The sequence below is a fragment of the Pinus tabuliformis genome, chromosome 9 (genome assembly GCF_031772625.1).
Source record: "Pinus tabuliformis cultivar Carrire ecotype Pingquan chromosome 9, CPIR1, whole genome shotgun sequence".
NCBI lineage: Eukaryota > Viridiplantae > Streptophyta > Pinopsida > Pinales > Pinaceae > Pinus > Pinus tabuliformis.
In genome coordinates this window covers 623,949,394-623,969,061 of record NC_142307.1, presented here as the reverse complement: position 1 = coordinate 623,969,061, position 19,668 = coordinate 623,949,394, and the positions used below count along the sequence as shown (strand labels likewise).

The 19,668-nt window shown below is 37.7% G+C and overlaps 1 protein-coding gene across 2 annotated transcripts in view; it reads right to left on the bottom strand.

Annotated features, from left to right (window-relative positions):
- Positions 1-19,668, bottom strand: part of LOC149150150 (pectin acetylesterase 8-like) — a 390,610-nt gene that overhangs the window by 229,310 nt on the left and 141,632 nt on the right. The window lies entirely within an intron of this gene.

The window sequence follows — 19,668 nt, the reverse complement described above, 5'->3', positions numbered from 1 at the left end:
TTTTTGGATTTTTCCCCTCATTTTAAAAACAAAATCTAGGCGATGGAAACTAAGGAGCAATGTGGAAAAAGTCAAAGTCGGGATTAATTCGGCAAGGGTCCAAAAGTTGAAAAACTCGTTAAAGTCGGGAGTTTTTTGAAAAAGTCGGCAAAAAGTCGGCAAAATTAAAAAAACACAAAATTATTCATTTTTTTTTATTTTTTTTAACATCTAGAGTCGAAGTCATAGTTTAGAGGTGTTTTCAGTGTTTTACTACAATGTCATTCTTTACATGTGAATTCGATCACTAAAAGCATGTTACACTCTTGCAGTCTGCATTCTAAGTGCATTTTATCACCAATGTTTTTCAACATTATCCACAAAAAATATGATCATAACAGTGTTGATTCTTGGGAATGTTCTTCAGCTATTTACACTTTCTTGCTTGCTAGTCTGGATACTCCTTGTCCTCTTGCTCTTATGTCTCACAATCATGCTCGTCGAGGTAGTTATGCACTTCTTTTTCATAGTCTTCTCAGTTTCTTATAGCAGCCTTCTAACAGCTTAGCCTCTGGCTAATGTCTCTTCTCTGTATTTTTTTGCACATCTCATATAGATCCCTACTGTTTTGCATACATAACATCCAGCAAGAGAAAACCAATAATAGCCATATATGTTTCAACATTCAACAAAACATAGAAACTAAGCAATTAATTTTCTCAGTAACACCAACCAACTATAATGCTCGAAATTAAGATTCAACAACAAAACAAATTGCACAACACAACGTTATCATCAAATTTCTATGGCTATGTTTGAAAGATTCCACTCTCTGCGTTAAGATTAAATAGCAGAAAATTATATCATTTTTTCCTTTGTGGCCTCTCTATCTTCGGCCTGGGAGGGAGGCCGACTTTTTGGGTCCACTCCCAATTAAATCGGGAGCAGTGTTGATAATATCGCCGAAATATCGGCGATATTCGTAAATATCGCGATATTTTCAGCGAGCCGAAATATCGCTGAGAAAATATCGCGATATTTTTGGCTCCCGAAAATATCACGATATTTCCGAAATATCGCCGATATTTCGACAAAATATCGCGCGACGATCTAATTTATCGCCGGGAGACAATAGAAAATATCCGCACGAGTTATAAAATTTGGATTTTGGTTTTTTATGAATCATTTTCATTTCTGATTGCTGGAGAAGGAAGGGGAGAGCTATGTGCTTGCTGCCAAGGAGGGTTTGAGCATTCCATAGCTATTATCGCCACCAACAACGAAGATTTCATTGATCTAAGCTTCAAGAATAGTGAGACAATTTCATTTCTTCCATTAACAGGTATGTTCAAATAAACCCCTATTTTAATGAATTTTTTGTTAGTTTTAGGATTGTTCTTGCTTGCCTATTTGCCTACAATCATTTTGCTTGATTTTTTTTTCCATTTGAAAAGATTTTCATGCCCATGAGCAAATGCAAGGGTTTTAAGTTTTTAAGTTTTCTCCATATTTGGAGAGCAAACTCCATTTTTTTTGAGTTCATAGCTGCAGAGGCTATTTATTAATTTTATTATATATTAGGGGTTCATCTCTATAAAATTTCTTCACCTTAGAAATTAGTTTCTTATTGTGCAATGTGAACAGTGAGGTAGGTTTACCGTTTGCCTATTTCTAAAAGTAAATTCTATGTATGAATTTATGAAATTTCAAATGAATTTATGAATTTTCAATTTTCAATTCACATTGCAAAATTGCAAATAATGTAGCAAAAAAACTGTTTTGTAAAATGATGTGGTTATTACTTATTAAGTTACTAATTCCAATTTTTTTTTTGGTGTCGTAGATTTGAGTTAGCCCACTACAAAATACAAATATGCCAAAAGCCTTGGACCTATTTTGGGAGTATGGGAACCCTGATGGTGGGACAAATCGTGCATATCTTACATGCAAATTGTGTGGGACCAGGATGACAGGTGGGGTTACACAACTGAAATACCATCTTGCTAGACTCAGTGGACATGATGTTGGGATTTGTACAGTTTCTAGTCCGGAGCTTATACAAAAAGCTCTTGAGGCAATTGATGAAAAAGACAGAAAGAAGGAAGAGGCAGAAAGAAACAAAGTTGAACGTGCAAGTAGATCTTTCGGGATATCTTCTCCTGATTTTGATGTTGAGGGTAGTGGGAGGGGCTCCACAGCTAGCACATCATCACCTGCTACTGCTAGTGCGAGGTCATCATTTTTTGTTCCACGAACAGGACCTGGAGCACAACCTGGCATAAAATCGCTTGTTAAAAAAAAGGAGAAGCAAGAAGCAGATAGAGTCATGGGGAGGTGTATTTTCTGGAGCGACTTACCTCTCAGCATCACCAAAACCAATCCATTTTGGCAGCCAATGTGTGATGCTATTGTTGTTGTGGGCCTAGGGTACAAAAGTGCCACATATGAGGAGTTGCGGGGGCCAATTCTTCAAGCAAAAAAGCAGGACATCAACTCTAGATTGGCGGAGTTGAAAAAGACATGGGAAGTTACTGGATGCACAGTGAAGTCTGAAGGTTGGACAGATAGGAAGGGTAGGACCCTTCTAAATTTCTTGGTACATTGTCCTAAAGGTACCATGTTTATTAAATCGTTGGATGCATCAAAACATATCAAATATGCAGCAACGATATGTGAGTTGTTAGATGGGTTCATTCGGGAGATTGGTGTGCAGAATGTGGTGCAAGTCATAACAGACAATGCAGCTAATTGTGTGTCTATCGACAAGATGCTTATGGAGAGGCATCCCACATTGTTTTGGACTCCGTGTGCAGCACATTGTCTCGATTTGTTGCTTGAGGATATGGGGAAACTCTCCTCCATCAAGGAAGCAGTTGATATGGCTAGGAGCATCCCCAAGTTTATTTATAACCATGCTTTTGTTCTTAGCCTCATGAGGAGGTTCACTAGAAACAAGGAGTTGCAGCGTCCCGCGATCATACGTTTTGCCACAAACTTTATTACTCTTGAGTCTTTGCTTCGACGTCAGTTCGAGTTGAAGCAAATGTTTGTGTCTGATGATTGGCGTAATTGTAGATACAACAGGAGACAGGACGGGAAAGCCATTGCAAAGATGGTGTACTCTAAGACGTTTTGGCGTGGAGTAGAAGAAGCATGCGCAGTTAGTGAACCTATAGTAAAGGTTCTCAGATTGGTGGATGGGGACAAGCCTGCAATGGCGTATTTGTATGAGGGCGTGGATAGGGCCAAGGAGGCCATTCATTCTTATTATGCAAAAATTTAAAAAGGGTTTTGTTGGCCTTGATAGGCAGATGATGTTATGGGATGTGATTGATAGTCGGTGGACAGGGATGCTTCATTGACCCATTCATGCAGCAGCACTCTTCCTCAACCCCGCATTTTCATACAAATGCGGCTTTGATTTTGATGGCGAGGTGATGGAAGGGCTCCATTCCTGTATTCAGAGGATGGTACCTGATCCTGAGCTTCGTAGCAAAATCAATCGCAAGATACAATCTTATCGAGATTGTGTTGGCCTATTTGGCTTTGATGATGCTATTAGGGAAAGGACCCTCTTCATGCCACGTAAGTGACAAGTCATCACTCATTAGAAATTAGAATTTTCAATTTAGAATTTCCTTACTTATAATTCTATTTTTTTTAAATTCAATTATGTAACTTTTATTTGAAAGTTTAATTATGTTTTAAGTTTTGAATTTTTTATTTCATTATTTTGTTGTAGATATTTGGTGGCGAAGCTATGGTGCAAGGGCACCAAACTTGCAGAAATTGGCCATACAAATCTTGAGTCAAACATGTAGCTCTTCAGGATGTGAGCGCAATTGGAGTGTATTTGAGAAAATACACGCAAAAAAGCGCAACAGGTATAACTTTGAGCTCCAGCCTTCAGTTGAGCAATTACACTTATTGTAATTTTTAATTTTTAATTTATGACCTTCAAGTGTCAAGAGTCAAGAGTCAAGACTCATTACTTTTTTTTACACTCTTACAGGTTGGAGTTCGCACGCCTCAACGATTTCGTGTATGTGCATTACAACATCCAACTTCGAGTGAGGCAAATAGAATCACCAATGGATCCAGATGCCATTTCCTTAGACAATATTGATGTATTGTCTCAGTGGAGGGTGGAGTCTGAGGAGCCCATCTTGGAGGAGTCACCTTCATGGTTAGAGCCAGTGGCAGATGATCCATTAGAACAGGGGCAGCAAGAGGAGGAGGACTCGGAGGAGCAGCAGCACTCAGAGGAGGAGCAAGAGGAGGAGGAGGAGGACACTACGGGAGCATCAGCATCAACACCATCTGCTATAGATATAGGAGAGCATAGCCCCATACCTAGCACTCATTATTTGACATTAGGTGCAGAGGCAGGGTCAGGGCCTTCTACTACTAGGGGCAGGCCTGGCAAATAGCCCATCATGTTTTCCCGTAAAAGGGGGAGAGGGCAGTGATTTCAGATAGATAGCTACTAGTTTTATTTGTTATGCTACATATAACTCATGATGATGAGATACTTTTATATATGTGATGTTATTTTGTATTGGTTCTCCACATTTGAGTCCTTGAATGGACAATTATCAAGGATCAGCAGGATTTGGTATCGCCTTTGATGTATCATTTCTATTTGACATCATATATATCAGTGCTTTCTTCATATTTATGTGCCAATGTGTTTATTTCATGTTGTTATTGTTTTATATGTTTAAAAATCTGAAAAAAAATAAATAAATAAAATAAAATAAAATAAAAAATAAAATAATAAATAAAAATAAAAATAATAAATAAATAAATTATATATATATATATATATATATATATATATATATATAATGCATTTTTTATGCTTGCCGATATTTTCGCCGATATTGTCGATAAGATATTTTCTAGACCCTCGCCGATATTTTCCCGATACCGATGTTTTCAACACTGATCGGGAGTATAACGATTAAATCGCGATTTTTTCCTTTCTGAAAAAGTCACCAAAAAGTCGGGGGATTAAATCGTTTAGTTTAAAAAATCGCATTTTTAGGATTAAATCGGGACTTTTTGCAGACTTTTTCCACACTGCTAAGGAGTTTGTCATGGTATTTCACTGTGGTAACAGTGGTAAATCCAGTGTTTCCATTGCCAGTATCTAAGCTATTGTAAAGTGGGGATTGACTCCAATCTACCATTTCCATTTCCCCAGGTACCCATAAAGATTTAGCATAAGGTTTGTAATGACCATTAGATTTTCCTTTCTTGCCAATTTTTAATGGCAAATTTAATGCTTATCTAGGTCTAAGTTATAATTGCAACATTCTTTTGAACTGACTTCCATTTTTTTTGTGCCCCAAGTTTAATGCGTACCCTACAAAAAGGCCAAAGGCATTGGACTTGTTGACCATTGAAGTACACTTGAAGACTCGATGCCCAAGGATCTTTTAGAGCATTCCTGCACTTACAGAACTCCAGATTTCATCAGGGCTTCTATGCCCCTTCTCTCTCTTCTTCTCCATTTTACTCAGATTCTGCAGCCCGACAGAGATATTGTAAATGTGATGCTAGCATGTGTTGGAAATACTGAGAGGCGGGGTGAATCAATGTTTCTTAGCAATTAGCACTTTATTAAGCTTTTTCAGAGCGTTAATTAATATTTAGTTAATATTATTGTTCTTCTTCAGATAATCATAAACAATAATCAATAGTAAACAACACCATACAACAATGCAGAAAGATAAAGACAATAGACACAAGATTTTTAGGTGGAAAACCCCCTCCGGGTCAAAAACCACTGAATGCTTCTTAGTAATTGTCTTCTCCTCCTCTTTAAAAGAAAAGTAATTACATCAAGTTTTCAGCCACAACTAAAGGAGGCTCCAACCCCCTAATTCACAAGAAACAACTTGTAAGACGCTACTAAACCCTAATAACCTATTGCAACCGTAAGGATGCCCCAATGCCCTATAAGTCAGGCCACTGTCGTGAAAGGATACTTTGTCACCCTATAATTTATCAGCCCCAACTGAAAGGACACCCCAACACCCTATGCAAGCTACGACCTACCCTAGCACCACCGTGCAACCCTAAAGTGTTTTCCAACCACAACTTAAAGGTGACTCCAATCACTTTCATTGCATCACCCTGCCACCCTTATCAATAGGAGGACCACGTTTCACAATTTTCATACTAGATCCCCTTATGCTCTGAATAAATATGAGAAGATAGTAGATAAGAGGTTGTTTTGCTCAAGATGAATATCCTATCAAGATGAAGTCTTCCAACTGCACTATTGATCATGTTGTACAATCCTACTCAAACTGCACAACCCTGCTCAATCTGACCACTACATTGTCCAACCACTGATCACTACAATGCTATCCAACTAATCATTGTCCAAGTTGTACTAAACAAATCAACTTGCAATGGTCACTGTACCGCACTTCTCATGTAAGGATAGGCATCATATGCCCATGAGATAGTCAAAATATCACATTGTCGTATTGTACCAAACTGCCCATGTTGCTGCAAATAATGTTGCAACCATCTAGCACTACTATCAAACAATGGCATAAAGCAAGGTGCCTTGGGTCATCCCTATGACCTGCTACCAATGCTCTCAAACTCTGCCCACAGAGAGATACCAACATATGCCTTTTCATTGTTGATCATTCTCCGTAAACTATTATCCATCTTCACGTCAATTTGTTGTACAACAAAATGATATTGCCCAAAAGATTTGTTGCCCTGTAAGATCACAGTTATGTCACTTACTACTTACCCTCTAGGTCATCCTATAAGACATCTAGTCAAATCATAGGTCTATGTTGTATATTACTACAATCTATAGGTCAAGGTTTTTATAGATCAATGTTAAGTGTATGTTTCAAATAAGGTGTCATAATAGTTATTAAAGTCAACTTTATTAGTGCTAATGAATCCCTTTCTCACTAGGTACACAATGATTGTATATCAGTTTATTAAGTCAAGTCAAGAATCTTATCAAAAATTAATGACCATACTTCATACACTGAAGGGCAAGACTTATGTTAATTTACTATCATTGTTATGTCTATGTATATCAAGAGCCTATGTATATCAGGTCTCAAATCATGTTTACATGTCAAATCACATCAAGGTCATATGTTCAAAACTTACTTTATTTACTGCTCGGAACCTTTGCCTAAGGTTATGGTAGAATCTTTTACTACTTCAATATTGCAGATTCACTGTAAGGTAGATGTGTTAAATCAAGCAATTGTCATGTCACTAAGTCACATTAGAGTCTAATGTTTAGTCAAAGTAAAGGTGTCAATTCATGTGAATGTTGTATCTAGGTGTCTAGTCAACAGTAATGTATCACTGTCATATAGTGTCACAGTCAAGTAAAGTCAAAGTCAAACATCTCATGTTAAGTTATGGTATGTTCCATGCTTATAACAGTTTACTTCTTTTTCTTATTATATTCCACAGATTAGCAATCACATGTACATAAAGTAAAGTGCAGATAGAACATTAAACGATCGATAGAAAACAAGCCAAGACAAAAGACACAAGATGTGGCGGCTAGCCAGGGACAAACCCCACAATGTGTGGGGAAACCCTTTGATCAAATCTTCTTTTATCTTCAATAATTCAGCAGAGATAAATAGTACAATAAATCTGATTCTATCAGCAGTAGCAAACCCTAGATCAGCAGCATTAGCATTAGCAGCTTCATCATCAAACTAGGGCAGACGATATCTCACAAACCGACCGTCGGATCGGCTTGATTCCACCACGAAAAGTTGCAGCTTCCAGAGGAGATTCAGATGAACCTACAACGCAGTTTAGATGAGGAGATCTTCTAGTCCACGCAGGTCAATCTTTACTTCTACAGTCGCAGCTTCAAATTCGGCAGCTTCCGGCTTCAAACTAGGGCAGTTGATATCTTGCAAACCGTCCGTCAGATTGACTTGATTCCACCACCAAAAGTTGCGGCTTTTAAAGGAGGTTCAGATGAACCTACAGCGCAGTTCAGATGAGGAGATATTCTAGTCCACGCAGGTCAAACTTTACTTCTGCAGTTGAAACTTCAGATTTGGCAGCTTCCAGCTTCAAACTAGGGCAGTCGATATCTTGCAAACCGTCTGTCGGATTGACTTGATTCCACCACCAAAAGTTGCGGCTTTCAAAGGAGGTTCAAATGAACCTACAACGCAATTCAGATGAGAAGATATTCTAGTCCACGCAGGTCAAACTTTACTTCTGCAGTTGCAGCTTCAGATTCGGCAGCTTCCGGCTTCAAACTAGGGCAGTCGATATCTTGCAAATCGTCCATCGGATTGACTTGATTCCACCACCAAAAGTTGCGACTTTCAAAGGAGGTTCAGATGAACCTACAGCGCAGTTCAGATGAGGAGATCTTCTAGTCCACGTAGGTCAAACTTTACTTCTGCAGTTGCAGCTTCAGATTCGGCAGCTTCTGGCTTCACATGTGTGAGGGAGAGACCATTTTCTACGTAGTAGAGAAGAGACTCTTTTCTGCGCAGTAGAGAGAGAGATGTGATGAGATGAGTGAGTCCAAATGAGAAAAAGTCCTATATTTATACACAACGTTGGTGTTTGAATAAATGTGATTGTTGGGCTTCTGAGCCTACATGAGTTGTACGTCGACTTGATAGTAATTCCATAATCAAAATAAATTCATATCTCCATGAATACTTATTAGAATCGGATGATCTTTATATCAATCCTACACCTCTCGACGAGAGGAATCTAATAAAAATGTTATCAACCATGAATAAGATGACCCACATGAAGTTTTGCCCTGGTTGCCAATTTTAACATCTCATCATAGAATGCTCACAATGTCAACATCATAATCAAGATATTATCATTAAAAGATCACTTATCTCATAGTTAGGTCAATGTCAAGTCTAAGTATAGTTCATTGTTATCTTATTTAGTTTGTCAAGTCTCTATGTCAATGTGTCAATGTGTCACTTTCTGTCTCATCACATATAGTCACATCACTTGTCAACCCTGCAAATCCTAACAGACTATCAAGGCAAGTGTCACTGATGTTTTACCCATTGTTGTTCAAGTTAACACATCCAGCTTGTTATCATATAAGGTTGCAATAGTGCGTAAAGTTACCCACTATTGTTCAAGGTAACGCATCAAGCTTGTTGTCATATAGGTTGCAGTAGTGTGTAACAGGGTTGCGAGGGAGCACCCCCCTCCCCTCCCCCTGAATCCACTCCCAATTCGCGCTCTGCTCGTGAGCGAGTAAGGAGCTAACTCGAGAGCGCGCTCTTGAAATTGCTCCTGAAGAGAGTGAATTTCGGGAGCGCACTCCCTTTAAACAAATTTCACTCCTTGTTTTTGAGGGAGAGATTAAGGGAGCGGCCAGGAGCGACGCTCCTTGACAGCTCCCCTTCGCTCCGGGAGCGATTTTTTAAGAGGGGGAGTGTTCGGGGAGCAATCACTCCCAATCACTCCCCCTCTTAAAAAAACGCTCCCTTCAGCGCCGAAAAAAAGCCGCGCGGCGGAGAGGGAGGTGACGGCCAGCGGAATGACAAAGAGAGGAAAGGGAGGGAAGGGTAGGGGGGGAAAGGTTAAAAAGGCCCTCTCCCCTCCCATTATTTACCCATCTGTCAAGTTGGAGAGAGCAAGAGAGAGTTTGGGTCCTGGAGAGAGCAAGAGAAAGGACCTTGTAAGGGAGATTGGAGCTTGGGATTGAAGGCCAAAGAGGTAGGATCTACACTCTAATCTAGCATTTTTGTTTTTTATATGTTCATTGCTAAATAAATAAATAAAAATCTCTATTTCCCATTCCTCCATTTTTTTGCAGACTCAAAACTTCAAACATCATGGCTATATGGCTTGGCATTTTCTTGTTGTTGGTTCCTTTTTTGGTTATTATGGTGTTGGAGAGTAGAAGGAGGGTTGATCATGATGAAGAAGAGGATGAAGAAGTGGGTTATAGTGGATTTGATGAAAACCCTAGAGAGGAGTACCTTGGTGAGGAGGAAGAGAGTGGACATGATGAGGCCCCAAAAACTAAACAAGACCAAACCCCATTGTGGAAATATGTTACTAGGTCTGAAGCAGGGAAAGGGGGTGGAACCACTAAATTTACATGCAACCATTGCAACAACATTTACACAGGTTCATACACTCGTGCCAGAAGGCACCTCTGTGGGAAAAGGCCATGGGATGGAGATAAACCAATAGGAATCAAAGCTTGTGTAAGTGTGTCAGCAACAGAAAGAGCCAAATACACAAGAGAAGAGGAGGAAGCCCAATACAAATCTAAAAAATAAAAGGGTTTCTTTTAACATAGCTCAGAATCACATGCACAAAGAACACCAGCATCCTCCCATGGCAGTGGATATGGAGGCACAAGAACAAACATCTCTTTAAGGTGTAGAACCATATCAACTTTCCTTGACAAAGGGTGTAGGAATGATGTGGATTCAAAAATTTACTGGTTTCTCTATGCATGTGGGACACCATTCAATGTTCTTTGCTCACCTTATTCGCATGAAATGGTTTCTACCATAAATGATGCCCCCAAAGGATACAAGAGCCCTGGGTATGACAAGGCTAGAACCGTTGGACTTGATCATGAAAAACCAAAAATAACACATTCTTTGAGTAAAATGACAAATTCTTGGACTGAGCATGGGGTGTCCACTGTATCTGATGGATGGACAAATGTAAAAGGCAAGCCATTGATAAGTGTTCTTGTTGTGTCTATTAGTGGTGCCATCTTCCCTTCAGCATATGATTACTAAGAGAAGTTCAAGACCGACATCAACATTGTAGAACCATTACTTGAAACAATTGAACGTATTGGGCCATACAATGTCATCCAAGTCATCACTGATAATGCTGTTAATTGTAAGGCAGCGAGAGCAATTATTGAGGATAAATACCCCAACATATTTTGGTTTGGGTGTTTGGTTCACACAATGAACCTTTTGATGCATGATATTATTAAGAACAAAACCAACAATACAAATGGATTGGTGATTTGTACAAGAGAGGCAAACAAATGATAAAATTTATTACAAATCATAGCAATACCCATGGGTTTTTTCGCAGTCACTCAAGATTGGAGTTGTTGAAGATTGCAAAGACTAGATTTGCTAGCTATTACCTCACCTTCAGGCACCTTTTGAAGGTAAGAGAGTCATTGGCTAGCATGGTATCAAGTCAACACTGGCAGGTATTAAAGGACAGGGCTACAAATGCAGTTGACAAGCAAGGTTTTCAACAGGTGGAGGAGACCGCTCTTGATGGTCTATTTTGGGCACGTGTGAGGGAAGTATTGCAATTCACCAAGCCCATTTATAGCATGATTCGTTTTGCAGATATAGATAAACCAGTGACTGGGGAGGTGTATGAGAAGATGGATACCATGTTGGGGCAAATAAATGATATTGTTCAGGAAAATGATCCCAACTTGTCTACAATAATTCACAATTGTGTGTGTACACAGTGGAATAAAATTAATGTTCCACTACATGCCTTGGCATATATCCTTATGCCAAAATACTACTCTCCATCTTGGTTGAGCAAACCTACACCTGAGGGTGGGATTAGGGCCAAACCCCATACAGATTCAGAGGTACAAGAGGGCTATATGAAAGCATTAGACAAGCTAGTCCCTGATAGGGAGGAGTGTGCTAATCTGCATCTTGAATTAGGCAGATACTTCAGTTGCACTGGTTTGTTTGGTTCTTTGCGTGCAATGGAAGATAGAGACAGATTTGATGCTCTCGCATGGTGGGAGGCATATGGCAACATCAGACTTTTGCCATAATTGGCAAAAAAAATTCTCTCACAGGTTGTAAATACTTCTTCTACAGAGAGGTGTTGGAGCACCTACAACTTCATACATAATGTGAGAATAAACAAACTCAACGAAAACCGGGCAGAAGGCTTGGTTTATGTGCACTACAACTTGAGGTTGTTGAGTCATTATTGTGGTCGGGCTTGAGAGGATCCAATATATAAAATTTGGGACAGCCACCCAAAGGACGATAATTTGGAGGATGGCACTATACATCTTGAAGAATTGGAAGCAGGACTTTTGAGAGATGGTGATGAAGCAACAACAACCATGCCACCCCCACCATCCAGTAGCAGTGCCAGTGCTCGAGTTCCAACTATTGTTCCTTTGTTGTCACCACCTCCATCTACATCCTCACGTGGAGAGCATGTGCCTTCTGGTTCTGGTCGGGCGATTATGCGGGAGGATAATCCTAGAAGACCACCAATACCACGACCTGCTCAAAAATTAGACATTTCTCGTGGCAAGAGGCCCAAGAATTAGCAATAGATAATAGATTTACTTGTCTTTTCTAGTTTCTAGTAGTTTTAATAACTGTTGACTCTTTCATATTTATTATGATATTTTTTGTAAACAATATATGACAATTTAAGTTTGAAGTTTGAAGTTGGCAATTATAACTCATTGGTAATGAATTATGAATATGATGCTTCATGAAAGTTGAAAGTTGTTTCATTTCATTTCATGTTATATATTCTTTGTTGTAATGGTTACACTTAGCTTACAAGTACAACTTTGGTGATCAATGATGACAAATGTTATATATTGAATTTTGAAAGCTTGAAACTTTAAGATTGATGAATCAAGACACTCAATATGTTGTATGTTACTAACTTGTGGATGTGGTTGATGAAGATTATAACTTCTAGATGATTGATGTTATATGGTTCAATCTATGTTTTTATGCTTTTTATATTTATTTCATCATTCTACGTGCTTTTTTTGACATATATGCATCAAAATATATATATATATATATATTATATATTATATATATATATATATTTGCTCCCCGATTCACTCTCAAACCGGGAGCTTTTGAAAACGTCACTCCCATTCCCGCTCCCGAGTAACCTTGGCGCGTAAAATTCACTGTCTTCAACCATATGTCACTGCTAACTCAACTTTGTATCAGGGTTGCCAAAGATTTGCTCTCACTGTCAAGGTCACTGTACAATATGTCAAGGTAAAGTCAAAATGTCAACTATCATGTAATTGTCTCACCAATGTGTCAAGTCAAGATCAAGATATTATCTCAATGTCAATGTGTCACTTGCTTGAGAGTTGAACATTGTAAGTTGATGACTTAACCTAGGAAGAAAGTGATCTATCATTCATTTACTTCCCTAGAAACCCTTGCAACAGAGTGTAATAGGGTTGTTAATTCTAGCCCTTTTTCATACTTTTTTTCCTCATGAGATCAAACAATACCACAAGGAATTGTGGCCCTTATCATAGAGGTCTTGGAGAAAGATACCTTGCACTCCAACGAACCACAAGCAAAAAACCTTCTTTGTTTGTCCTGTGACAAATGCCCTAGCTGTAGGTGTAACTACTACAGGACAAAGATTAATAATGCCTCTAACAGGACCAAGGCTTTTGTAGACTGCAAGGCTGCCAAACAAACCCCAAAAAAAATGTGATAAAGACCTTAACTGGTTCTACAATTTAGTGTCGTAGGGGGCCAAAGTCCGATTTTTTGTGCCCTAGCCACAGGGTCTGTATAACCAAAGAAAGTTGCCCAACAAGCAAGAAACAAAACACAAATACTTCAAACGATGACTTACCTTGGAAGCCAAGAGTAAGAGAGTGTTGGAGTTGACTTTGCTTCCCTAGTCCGAACCTTCCTTTGCCTCAGAGCTTCTTAGACAGTAGAAAATCATAGAATTATAATATTTGATTGTGTGTTTAAAAGAACCTTGCTTATTATAAGGTGTTAGTCCTCCTTTTATAGATTATAAGAGGTGAAAAGGGGGGTTCTTAAGTGTCCGTTAGGGAGGCATCGTTAGGAATTTAGAGGTTAAAAATAACTTTATTTCTTGTGGTCAAAGGTCTCATCCCTTAAATCTATTAAATGATAGGGAAGAGTTATTTAAAAAATTTATTCACATAATAATAAATAATCTTAACTTTAAGAATAAGATGTCCATCTAAATAAGCCTTAAGTTAAATATTTGTGTTAAAGATCTTACCTTGAAATATATTCAATTCCAGTCAAATTTGAAATCAACGATTGACTTAGTGCATATGGTCCTACCAAGGTTGTGAAGTCAATGATTGGGTTACTAACTTTGGTTCTTGAAGATATTCAACTTATACACAATGAGATTGTGATGAGAATCACAATCATATATTGACAACCATAGGTGAATAAATGATAAGATGTCATGTCACTAACCCTTGGGGTTTTAGCCCAGAAACTAGGGTCATCAACTTCAAACTCAATTATCTCTCAAAACAGGAGGAACTACGTGGCATTCCAAATACCATCGGAAACATCTTTTCAAGGAGAGTCCAATGACATGGATTTCAAATCCAAACTCAATGTTTTGACCCTTCAAAAATCCTCAACAAAGTCGGGGTACATCCTTAGTCCAAGGAACCTAAACCCTAGGACTTGGGTTTTCAACCATCCATTAGTGTAGCTGCCAACTTGATGTAATTCGACAATTATTAAGAAGCATTCATTAACCATTTGACATCAATGATTGGTGCTTTTAGTCAAAGTCAAACCCCAAGGTTGACATCAATGACAACACCATCCAACAGCATGATGAGATAGAGTCATGTAACTAACCTAGGTAGCTTAGGACTTTGCTATCAAGTGTCTTCACTTTAGGGAGTTTTTTTTCACTTAATTAATTATTTGATCTTTTCAGCGCTTAATAATTAATTGAGTTTTTTCTCCCAGATATAGCCCCAAAGGTAGAGTGTGGCTTGATGGTAAGTCCTTAAGTGAGTCCTAGTGTCTAAAGTCAATGTATATTACCATGTTAGATCATTTGTAAAATTTCACGGAATTTGATTAGGTCTAGGTATCATTTTTTAAATTATTCAAATTTCTAGCTAGACAGAGCTTTTAATAAAAAAATTTATAAAAATTGTAATAAGTGATATCTAGAGAAGTTGTAGGGGGTATGAGTAGTCAAAATTGGAACTCTACTCCTCAAATTTCTACTAGGACACACTTTGAGGGGTGAAAAATCACTTTAAACCCCCAAAACCCATTTTTCCTATGTTTAGTGGGAAAATGAGAAAAAAATAGCTCTGAAAATTTTTTAAAAATATGGAGAAAAATTTAAAAAATACCACATGGCAATTGAGGTAGAAATGACTTGGAAAATAAAGTCAAGTCAAAGACATGTTGGAGGGGTGTAATTTGGCACATAATTTGGCAATGGATTAAAGCACATAGGACAAATCAAATTTGTGGGCCGCATAGGGTTTGATTTGTCCATTTATGAAGTTGAATTTCACCAAGGAGGATCAACGCATGGTTGAAAGACTTGGGAAATATTTGTTAAGAAACTTTAGGAGATATGTCTCCATGATATTCTACGTTTTCCTACACTTATACGTAGCTCCTACTCCATCCTCAACACAAGTCCAAGAATAGAAATATGCAACTTATGTTTGGCAACATCTACGCACACCCTATAACAATAAACACACAGAGATTGAGGGTAGTTTCTAGCAGAGGTGTCACAACTCGATTTTGGGGGCATCTTCTTGAAGATATTTGTGGGATTGTGCTCCATTTCACCCACTCAATCACACATATGGCAGTGAGCAAAGGGAAATTTGAATTTGTGCACATGGAGAAGAAAGAAAACACTACCACAACTCAAGATTTGACTTCTACACTTGGCTGAAAGCTCCACACTTGGAAAATTCGAATTTTTCTTATGATTTCCACCATTCTCCACTTGACATTGGGGTTTTACATTGGGATGTTCTCCCATTCCTCTATAAATTGAGCCCTTGGGCTCCTATTGTATCATGTAAAAAATGAACTCTTGTGCTTGGGGAGATTATACTGCTTTGTCTACTCACATTTTCATGCTATAATAAAGACTTTGGGGTTCATGTTGTGGTGTTCTTCTTCCATGGATATGGTATGATCTTTATGATTATGTGCTTATTTTTCTATTGGTGATAATTCTATTTGTCATTTCCATTTGCTTTCACAGATTTATTAGTGTATAGTTAGCTTGCACTGGTATTTGGGTTAGAGAAGTATTCTAGATTGGAATGTTTTAGTAAATTTCCGGTTAAATTTCTAGAACTTTCTATTCATTGTATCTTCTAACCCCTATGGGTCTAACAAGTTACCTTGAAGTTTCCTAGAAATTTTTTGAATCAGATCTCAAGCGTGGGGGGAGGTTGTCGGTTGGACTACCCCACTCTTGAGCATAGAAGTGGAAGAACCTACATATTAATTCACAAGGCCTTATCATTTGAGATTTATTGTGCAAGATTTTCCTTATCCTTGGCTTGGTGATAAAATCTATTGCAACTTATCCTACTCAAAACATTGTGCTTCTATTGAACAAATCTGCTAAGATAGAGCATTTTATTGGCTAATCAAAGAGAGGAATTATACTCCCACTCTTTGATTTAGCTATTGTAAATCAATTGTATATAGTTTTGCATTATTCTCTTGCTATCATCCATTAATCCTTGGGATTCATTTTGCAGCGAAACAAGAGCACATATAAGGGGTTTTCTCTCATGTAACTTTTGGCAGGGACTTCAGAGCCAAATCTGGAAATTACCTCCAAGTTTTTGCAGGCTGCCAACTGTCTTTTGGAAGAAGAAAACTCTCCTACCATGAGCATAAGGAGGCTGTTTTCAACTCTATCAAAACAGTGAGCATTTAGAAGCAACCTTTTGTTGAAGAATTTAACTAGTTTCGGTCTTCATAATTGTCATTTGACTTATGTAATAATGTAAATCTTATTTGGAGAAAGAAAATGACGTAAAGAAAATGATGGGTTTCATGCTCAAGTCTTTTGTCATTAGTCCTCCTAGGTTTATTATGAATCAAAGAGTCATTGTTATTGTAAAAGACCATTTTGGGCACTTGTATCAAAGAAAGAAAAATTATTTTTATATGGAAATGTCTAGAAGGCTCCTAAGAACCAAGTCATCCAGCCAGGAACAAGTCGGCCTTGTGAGGGCTATTCAAGCCCTAGGAAAGGCTATATAAAGGAAGGCATTTGACCTATTGATACACACATCAATCAAGTATCTTCTTGGGTTCGATCTGCAATGGAGAAGGAATGTGAGAGTCCTAGAAGACAAGAGAGAAGGCTAGAGAAGGAGGAGGAAGCCCTAGAGAGAATGCGAAGGTCTGAAATCTTGCTATTTGTTGCTCACATGTGCGAGTACCCTAAGAAGTCTAGGGTTACCTCAGGTCTGAAAATTGCAATAAGTGCTACAGGTTGTCTTGGAAAGGACGAAAGGCTAAAAGAGCCCTAATTCGCTTGGAGATCTTGTCTTGGAATATTGATTGGTTGGCTTGGTTCTTGGTGGCAACCTTGGTCTAGGATTTGGTCTTGGAAGTCTCCTTTGAAGTTGATTCTATAAGAAGAGAAGTTCTTTCTGGGTTTTCCCCTTGGAGGGGTTTTGCCCTAGCTTGGAGCCTATATCTTGTGTTCATTGTGTATGGTTGTGATCTTCTTGTTTTGGAATTTATTTGATGATAAGAACATAAGCATAGCTAAGAAGAATAAGAATTTTGGATTTAAGAGATTTGTGGCTTGTGTCTTTTGAATCAATGATCGGAGAATCCACAGTTTGAACATCTTTATACCAACGTTTCAAATCCCAAGTGGGATCCATCATCAGGGTGGAAGAATGATGATACAAGAAGAGCAAAAAACCAGAATAAATACTAATGAGGAAGAAGAATAAGGAAGAACATAGAGTCGGCTAGAATTTTTAATTTATTTTATATATTTTATTTTTATTTTATTCATATCAATTATTATAAATAATTAATATTTATAATAAATTAATTATTATAAATAAATAATTAATTAATATTAATAATATTTATTATAAGTAATTAATATTTACAATAGAATAATTATTATAAATAATTAATAATAATAATATTTTCTTGTTATTCATATTAATTATTAATTATTAAACATAATTAATATTTATAATTAATATATTAATTAATAAAATTAATATAAAACTAAAACAATAGTAATCAATTATTATATAATAAATAATTAATTAATTAATAGTATAATAAATAATTAATTATTATTGTATATTAATAATTAAATATAATAATAAATCACAAATAACTGTCTTGATTGGAAAAGTGAATTAAATGTTGCCATAATCTAATTTTCCAACATGGCATCAAAGCTAAGGTCAACGGCATAGGCAGCTACAAGATCACTATTGTTGATTGTTTGTCCTCAAAACCGAATTGATCAAGAAGTCCGGACATGAAAAGGGTGGGCACACAACTCTACGAAAAATCTCTTAGATCAAGACCGAAAACTCCAGAGGGTCTGAGAACTGTTTGAAGGCTCAGTGTAAGAGCTAAATCAAGAAAGAAATAAAGGTCACAATCCTATTCAAGAGGACCGGGGGTTCCAAGGTACTGAAGAAAGGACAAGAAGATATTATAAAGGAAACCATCTCCTATTCAAAGAAGTTTAAGAAGCATATTAGGAAATCCTATTCTAGGCCAAGGGGCTTGGTCATATATATAAGGAGGAATGAGACCTATTATCACAAGTTTGAAGTCAATTTCCTCAAGAAACGAATCTAAAGATTATGATTGTTCCTTAATTGCAAGCCAAGTCTTGAAAGTGTCTTCTAGGAAGGCCAAAAAAGTCAACAATTGGATGGAAAAGGGGTTGTCAATAATCTCCTTGAGAACCATCTCAAGACCTAAATACAAAGCATTTTTAGGCCGAATTTCTTTGGAAGAGTTTTAGGCACATGTTTATGTAACAAATAATAGAGACCAGCCAAGGTAAATCACTGAGCATCTAGTGAGGACCAAGACCCTCAGATCTGTTGCACTGGAAGGCCGCAAGGCTTGTGATACAGCTAGGAACAAGGGCCAAGTCTCTATATCTATGCTCAGAAACAAGAAGGTTGATCTGTATAGGTTAAGATGAGAGTTTGGAAGACCTACAATGGAACAAGACACCTTGTAGAGGTTGGACAGGCATAGTGAACCTAGTTTCAAGGTATCTACAGTGATTGTGGTAAGCCCTAATCAGAGGGTTGAGGTTGAAGTATAATGATAGAAGCTTTATTCCATAACCAAGGGTATCAAATGAAGTTGAAAAAGCTTTGGATCAAAATTTCGAGATCTTGAAGAAGGCCACATAGCAGCTTCTCGTAATCATGGAAGACAAAGGTACGTAGTCTTCAAGGTATATATAATTATTTTTAAAAAGGGTCTATATAAAGTATGCATTAGGGTTTTGTTGCATCTAGGATTTGTAGACCTCATCTTGTTGAAGACTTTTGGTATCTAGGGATTGTAAACCCTAGATGGAACTTGAATAGGAAAAACCCTAGTGAGAAACCCTAATTTGTTTGTTCCCTCATAGAAACCCTAGCTTTCAACATCTAGGGTTTGCTAAAAGAATCTAGGACATGGTAAAAGTGGAATTGGTTGAAATCTAGGGTTTGACATCAAAACCCTAGGGTTGATGTTTCCTAGAGAAGGATCAAGGAATTTAGGGTTTGTACTTAAGAACCCTAGGAGTCTACCTTTTAAGAAAACCATGGAAACCCTAGATTGACAGGATTGACATCATGCTCTTGTATTTGTATACTTTGCTTGGTTGTACTTGCTATTAAAGATT